General features: G+C 46.0%; 1 pseudogene; it reads right to left on the minus strand.

Annotated features, from left to right (window-relative positions):
• Positions 1 to 314: 314 nt before the first annotated feature.
• On the minus strand, positions 315 to 5,993 carry LOC123121201 (tyrosine N-monooxygenase-like; annotated as a pseudogene).
• Positions 5,994 to 7,907: the final 1,914 nt, after the last annotated feature.

The following is a 7,907-nucleotide window of genomic DNA, read 5'->3' on the forward strand; positions in this document are numbered from 1 at the left end:
TGGTCTGTGTTGTTTTGCGTATATTAGGCTTGGTGTACTTAACGATAAATATGTTTGCTTGTTTAATACTAATAGAGATACGTCCGTATGTAATTCATATTGAAATTTTTAAAAATACTTATACTTAGTAACGGAGGAAGTACTTCATACTTTGCCCCCTCACACTTTCACGCAAACAGAAATTAACCAATTCAAAAGAAGAATTGTTACACCATGTAAAGCATAGAGCTCATGCATGACTATACTTTTGATGGAACTGGTTATTTGTCATAATAGAATATTATTATGCTCAACTCGAGCTGACCAGAGATCTATTAGATGTTGGTGGTGGAGTAGAGATGCATCGGCAGGCGTGGCTCGGCATACAGCACCAACGGCTTGGCCATGAATAAGTCATGCTTTGACTCGCTGAGATCAATGGCCGATAACCCCGGCGGCTTGCTCCAAGTGAACCCCTGTAGTAGCCGTCCAAAGAGCATCACACACATGGCTGTCCCAAGCGACGATGCGATGCATCCGCGGCGGCCGGTGCTGAAGGAGATGAACCGCAACTCGTTTTCCGTGAGCACCACGTCGCCGCCATCAGCCAAATTCATGTGGCGCTCTGGATTGAAGCAGAGCGCCTCGTCCCAGATGGCCGGGTTTCGGCCAAGCCCAGTTCGGCTGACGATGATGTGGCTGCCCTTGGGCACGCGGTAACCGGCGACTGTGATGTCGGCTAGGGCAACATGTGGTACATTGAAAGGGGCGACCGGGTGCAGCCGAAATGCCTCACGAATGCATGCCTTGGCATAGTTGAGATACGGAATGTCCGATTCCTGCATGAGCCGCTCTCGGCCCACCACCTGGTCCATCTCCTCCATCGCCTTCAACATCACCTCTGGCGCATTCGTCATCTCCGCCAACGCCCACTCCACCACGTTTGACGGGTTGTCAACCGCCGCAAATGTTATGTCCTGCATCATCGTCCCAATGCAACACATTAGTAGGGTGTGTAGTCAACTTTTTTTTCACCTAGTACACATGCTTGACGTGCGCTGACATTGCACCCATGGGAGACCTACCTGCGATTGCGCTTTGACTTCCTCGATGGCGAGCAGCGGCTTCCCCTCGGCGTCCTCCAGCGTGATGAGCACGTCGAGGAAGTCGTCGAGCTCCCTCCTCTCACCGGACTTCCACTGCCTCCACCGCTCGTCGATGACCGTGTCGTGGAGCCGGTTCACCGTCGCGTTTGCCTCCTTGACCAACTTCTCCTGGCCGTCGAGGTCCAGGCCGCGCAGCCAAGGGAGGTAGTCGGAGATGCAGAACGCAAAGAGGAGACCCATGGACGTGAACACGGCGTCCATGTGCTCCACCTCCATTGGGCCCGGCCCTCCGTCCGGCTGAGGCTCGCCGAAGTAACGCCGGCCGAAGACGAGCGAGCGGATGACGTTGCCGCAGTAGTGCCTCGCCACGTGCCTCACGTCCACGCCCGACGCGGACGCAGACCCCGTGGAGAGGGCGTAGACGTAGCGGGTGAGGTTGTCGGCCTCGTGAGCGCGGCGGTCGTGGAGCCACCGGTGCCGGGACGGGCAGACGATCTCCGAGGTGAGCACGCGGCGCATCTTCTTCCACTGGTCGCCGAACGGCGTGAGCACGGCGTTCTTGTACCCGCCGCTGAAGGTGGAGGAGGCGAAGGTGAGCGGGCGGGAGGCGAAGTTGGCGTCCTGCTTCCTGAGCACCTCGCGGGCGATGCTGGGGCAGGTGACGGCGACGACGTGGACACCGCCCAGGCGGACGCAGGCGATGTCGGTGCCCATCTTCTCCATCATCTGGTGGATCCACCGGAACGCCGGCTTGTTGAACATCATCTCAGGGAGGTTCCCCACCACCGGCCAAGGCACCGGCCCCGGCGGGAGAGCCGCCGCCGACGTACCATTAGTAATGCTAGAGCTGTGACCACCGGCACCGCTCGCTATCTTGCTCTTGGGGCGCCTGAGCAGCAGCAGCCTCTGGATCGCGAGGTTGATGAAGGCTAGCACTAGCAGTAGCGCCTTGGCAGCAGCAGAGGAGAGCGATGCTCCAATCTTCCCCATTGAAAGAAAGCTAGCTAGCTAGCTCTAGCTCTAGCTCTCCACTGTTCGATCAATCAGAGAGACCCTAGTGTAGCGCTGGGTGTTAATTAGTTTGCCAAATGAGGCTAGCTTGGTGTGCTCCTCTAGCTATGCATTAACCCCTATTTATAGTGTCGGAAAAGCTATGGCAGTTAGGGAGAGATCCGAACGATCCGGATACCGTCGATTTCCGATCGACCGGTCTCGCGCAAGTTTCCCGCGGTTCCCGTTTCCGCATCGCCTTAATTAGCGGGATTTAATTGTTCAAATATCTTAATTGACCCAGTTTATTCTCTTGGGCATTAATTAGCATGATTTAATTCTCCCGTATCTTAATGATCTCTTAATAGACCCGAGTTTTTCTCCTTACCATTCATTAGCACGATTTAATTCTTCCGTACCTTAATTGGCGTGTTTAATGAGCTCCTAATTAGTACTGCCATTTAAAGCATGTTATTTTTGTGCCAAGTCAAAAATTATGCGCGTGTCATAGAGGAATCAAACTCTTCCCCTCAAATCCTATCCATACAAGACTACCAATTCCGCTAGCAAGTGGATATGTATTTGTTCCAACTAAGCGTTTACTTGGATACAAGATTTTTTTTTTTGTTGAAACTTGCTGCCGGTAATTTCTGTACAAATATCACAGTAATTTACGCACCACATGTCTGATAACTTACGTGCAAACACAATGATACCTTTGACCCAGAGGAGAAAAGTTCTTGACTTGGCACGAAAATAGCATGATAACATACACATCATAGACTAGATGAGTTAAGTACAAACATCACGGTAACTTTTGATCCCAAAAAAGTTGTTAAAACACACTCGATAACTTCTACTTAAATAGCATGATAACATACACACAACAGACCTAAGAATTTTGGTACAAACACCATGGTAATTTTACCTTGGAAATAGTTATTGAAAACATAGTCCACTAGAAAAATATACCCCCGGTAACTTTTATGTGAATAGAACGGTAACTCACATATCGTAGACCTGATAACTAATGTACCTCAGTCTTTTGTTAAATTTGGTGACCGGGTGGGGGGAGGGTGGTTGATGAAATATACCCTTGGTAACTTTTTGTGTGAATAACATGATAACTCACACATTGCAGACCTGATAACTTATGTGCCCCAGTCCTGATAACTTTGGCGACGGTGGTGAGGGGTGAGGGAGGGTTGTTGATGAAATATACCTCCGGTAACATTTTTTGTCAATAGCATGGTAACTCACACATCATAGAACTGATAACTTAGGTATAAACAACGCAGTAACTTAAGACCCGAATACAAAGTTATTGAAACATACCCCGGTTACTTCTGTGCAAATAGCACGGTAATGTATGCATCCGGAGTTGATAATTTAGGTATAAATATCATGGTAAATTTGACCCAGGCGAAAGAAGTAGTTGAAAACACATTTCTGTCACTTCTGTATAAATAACATGTTAATATACATATAACATAACTGATAACTTTACGGTAACTTTTGACCAAAAAAGTGATCAAAACATGTCAACATGAGATCTTTTTTCGAAGTTCTCATCGCGATGGATTTTTTATGTGAAAACGATTTTTCAATCAAAAATGACAGTTTGAGCTATAAAACATTTTTTTACATTTTCAAAATAGCGAAAATTTACAATGACATCAGGTTTCATGTGCTCTACTGCATTTGCATGTGGAGAGAATGTTGGAGGAGCCAGTTTTATGCCCCGGTAATTTTCATGTAAACATGATAGTAACTGGTGTACCACATAGGTGATAACTTATTTAGCCTAAGTCTGATAACTTTTGATCCGAAAAAAGGTCATCGAAACATACCAACATGGAATCTAGTTTCGGAGGTTTCGTCGCGATGAATCTTTTATGTCAAAATGATTTTTCAATCGGACCAACGGTTTGAGCTACAAAACATTTTGAAATTTTGTTTCTAATGAAATCTTTCATGACATCATCTTTTCTTTTTATCTACATGGATGCATTGTTAATTTTCAATATGTGCCCTCCATGCAAACAGAGTGCATGCGAGATTGCAGCGCAACACTGCATGCGAGATTACAATGAGATGTAGTATACGCGTGATCGTCCGCACCTATCGCTAAGTCGACTAGAAGTTAGTCGCGTTCTTATAGTGTTCGTATGCATTGTTCCATTATTACCGTGCATGCATTGGCGACCAACATGCAAGGCAAGAGGTGGTGACGCCAAGAGAGTATGCATATTTATTTTGTGCACGTTTGAACAAGTTTCTCGTTTAAAAGTCAATTTTCACAAAAGCCAACTGTTTTGTTTTGGTAAAGAAAAAATATATGAATAGTGAATATACTTTTTTTACATGTGTAGACTAGGGGGTAGCTTGCCTTTTAAGTATCCTATAAGATACCTCTGAATACTGATAGATTGCATACTAATAAGGATTGGGAAAGTACTAATGAGATTAAAAAAAAGGATTGGGAAAGTACTAATGAGAAGGGTAGAGAAGAAAGCACATGCTTCGAAAGGGAAACAAAACTCTTATTGGGGCAAACAAATTTCACTTCAACCATGTTTGACAAATGTGTCTTTTGGTATTTTCTCTATGTTTGAAGTGTCTAAAGTTCCTGAGAAGAGATTATCCTTTTTAGGGAAAGGTTACTTTGGAAGGAAGATGATTGGTTGAGAAAATTCCACTTCGTCAACTGGAAGATGTGTCAGCCTAAAGACCGCTGTGGTTTGGGTGTGCTGATTTAGAAGAAATGTTTATTAAGTAAATGGTTTTGAAGATTAAAAAACGAAATGCAGCTTTCAGGAACTGTTTAGAAATAAGTATATGAAGAATGCTACCTTAACTATGTGTAAGGTGTAAAGCTGGTAATCACATTTCTGGTGAGGATTAATGAAAGTAAAAGACATATTTTCCAAATTGTGCAGGATGGTGATCGGAAATGGTAACAAAAGTGGCTTTCGGGAACATCTTTGGTTAGGAGACAAACGAGAGTTATTTTCTACCATGGCCGGGGCATACCGTGCATCCACCCTCCGTTGTTGTTTTCGGTTGTTAGCAAATATTGTTTTATTCAGATGTTTCCTTTGGGTTTTTTTTCTTGTATAAAAGTGCATAATAACATTTTGTTGTATACCCAGAAAAATAAGAGGGCACTTATTTCAGATTGGATTTGCTGGTACACGAAGGTACACAATGGAACACTATGTTACGCTTTGAAATAAGAAAAAAACTATCGAGACACGTAAATTTTTGCCAAAACTAGAAAATGCAGTACTAATCTCAAAGCAATGGTAGAAATTGGATCGACACAGTAGATCCCGTACATGATAGCATATCATTTTCGGAGGCAAAACTATTATGCTTCAGTTTCTTAGACCTCACAATCTTACCTTTAGTGTAAACATTAGTGCAGCAAATGTGTTTAAGGGCCGCGGTTGTAGTACTAGATTCATATGGTGCACGGATTTATTTTTTTGAAAAGGGATCAAATCTATTATAAAGATCGGAAATGAAAAACACTTCAAACATAATAAAAATAACATCGAGATCCATGGACCACCGAACAGCCATTGTCGCCGCCAGAACGAGCCGCTGACGCGTTGTTGTCGCCGCTCCCATACCGGATCCGGCTTGACCTTGTTGATAACAGTCGGGAAGTCTTTGCGCACGTGCCTCTAAGGACCAGCACCCCAGAGCCGCAGTCATCGCTGGTGAATCCTTGAATAGATCTAAAGAACCTGACACCAAATATGGCCGTTGTGTACGCACAACGAGAAACACTAACCTCGTCGCCCCGAGGAACTGATAGGAATCTGTGCCGGAGCTCCGCCTAATATGTCCCAATGAACGAACTTGAAGAGGATCGGAGCTCAGAAGACTGACTAGAAGAAAAAGCGCCGCCATCTGTCCTACCTATCTAGTAGCCGGATTCGAGGACCAGAAATCCCCTCCCCGCCACCGACCGCCGGAACGGCTGGTTGGGGGAGGCAAATCCATAGACTTACCGATGGAGATCGAGGGGGGGGGGATGCTTTTCCTAATCGTTTTGCGAGAGGGGAAAGACACGTTGATTGCAAGAAGTAGAACGAGACCGACCGCGAGAGACGGGGCAGTTTGAAGGTTTATGTAAAATCAACGTACGTACACTATGCATGGATGCATGTATCGCGCGCGCAGCGTGCACGTCTCAAACTAAACTCGGTCCTACCCATCAGTGGTCACCGGTCACTGCAGCATGCATGCAGGATGTACGACTTTCCATCATTAAAGCATGCGTATATGCATCGTACTGCTGCGTCGCAAGTCGCGCGCAGACTTCTGCAGTCCAGGACCCACGTGTCAGTGCTGGAAACCGATCGTTGACCAATATTTTTTTCATTTTCACCAGTGGTATAGCGTGAAAACTCGAGAGATCGTCTGCCCCGGCCGGCCCGGTCAGGGCGCCGTTATGTACGCGGGCAAAAAAAAGGGATAGGACTCGGTCGAAAATGGAAACTTCTTGGTACGTATGTATGCGGCTGACATGGTCGTACCCGTAACTGTAAGAGCATCGATCGATCTTGCATTGGCATAGCACGCGACGCGACACAAAACACATGATCGATCGTACGATGTGACATATAGAAGCTACTTGCTCCTACTATGCTCTAACGTAGGTACTCTCTCCATCTTAAAATAAATGTCTCGAAGCGTACATGCTATATACTCCCTCTGTATCGAAATAGTTGTCGCTGGAGTAGTTGAATTCAACTACTCAAGCGACAACTATTTTAGAGGGAGCATGAAATTTCCAGGCAGGCCACTGCCTATCGAGTACATACGGCGTTGCTTGCTTCATTGGACAAGTCGTCGCCGTCGTCTACGACCCCCATCGATCGATGAACCAGCTGGCGACCGTTCACGGTCGATCGGCATGCAATAGTAAACCCAACAAGGGACAACCTGACCGAAGCTGATGGTTACCCAATCATTGTAGGCGAAACAGATGGAGCTGGCCGGCAAGAGCTGAGCGGCGTCATGTAAGTGTGATGTCTCCGCCCCGGTGGCCCGGTCCGGTCGACGGTAATTAACCAGCTTCCCCCGCCGCGTGGAAGTGATCAACTATTTGCACGTGCATGCAATGTACAAGAAAAGGCAAAACGATCGACCTAGAGTTGAGTTGAGGCTGCTTCCAGATTTACCACCCCGGTCCGCCTGCTGGTCGTGCAAACGAGTAGCATGACACGCATGCACGTACGGGATATACCGTGCAGGCATCCACACCGTCTGTCGCTCTTTTGTGATTTGCACTATGTTTTATTTTGGCTGTTGGCAAATATACGATGCTACACAATCGAACATTATGTTACACTCTGAATCAAGAAGAAACAAAACTAACAAGACAAGACAAATCTTGCCAAAACTAGAAAATGTAGTGCTAATCTCAAAGCAATGGTACGTAGAAGGTGGATCCAGCGCGATATATCCCGTACATGATATGGTAGCATATCATTTCTCGGAGACAACTCCACTATGCTTCAGTTTCTTAAACATCTTTTTTTTTTGCGATGAGTTTCTTAAACATTAGAACCTAACATTTTTAGTGTAAACACAGCGTAGCCATTGTGTTTAATTGCCAGCTTCGGTAGTCGTGCCCTGATTGCACGTACGCTTAGTGTAAACATTAGAACGGAGAGCGACAGTTAGAAAAAGTTTGTAAAATCAACGCACGTATGTGGCGTGTCGATGTGACACTCTGCATGCATGATGCACGTCTTCCATCATTAACGATTGCATGCATGCATCCTACGTGTCCGGTGTCCACTTTCCATCGTACGT

The sequence above is a fragment of the Triticum aestivum genome, chromosome 5D (assembly GCF_018294505.1).
Source record: "Triticum aestivum cultivar Chinese Spring chromosome 5D, IWGSC CS RefSeq v2.1, whole genome shotgun sequence".
Lineage (NCBI taxonomy): Eukaryota > Viridiplantae > Streptophyta > Magnoliopsida > Poales > Poaceae > Triticum > Triticum aestivum.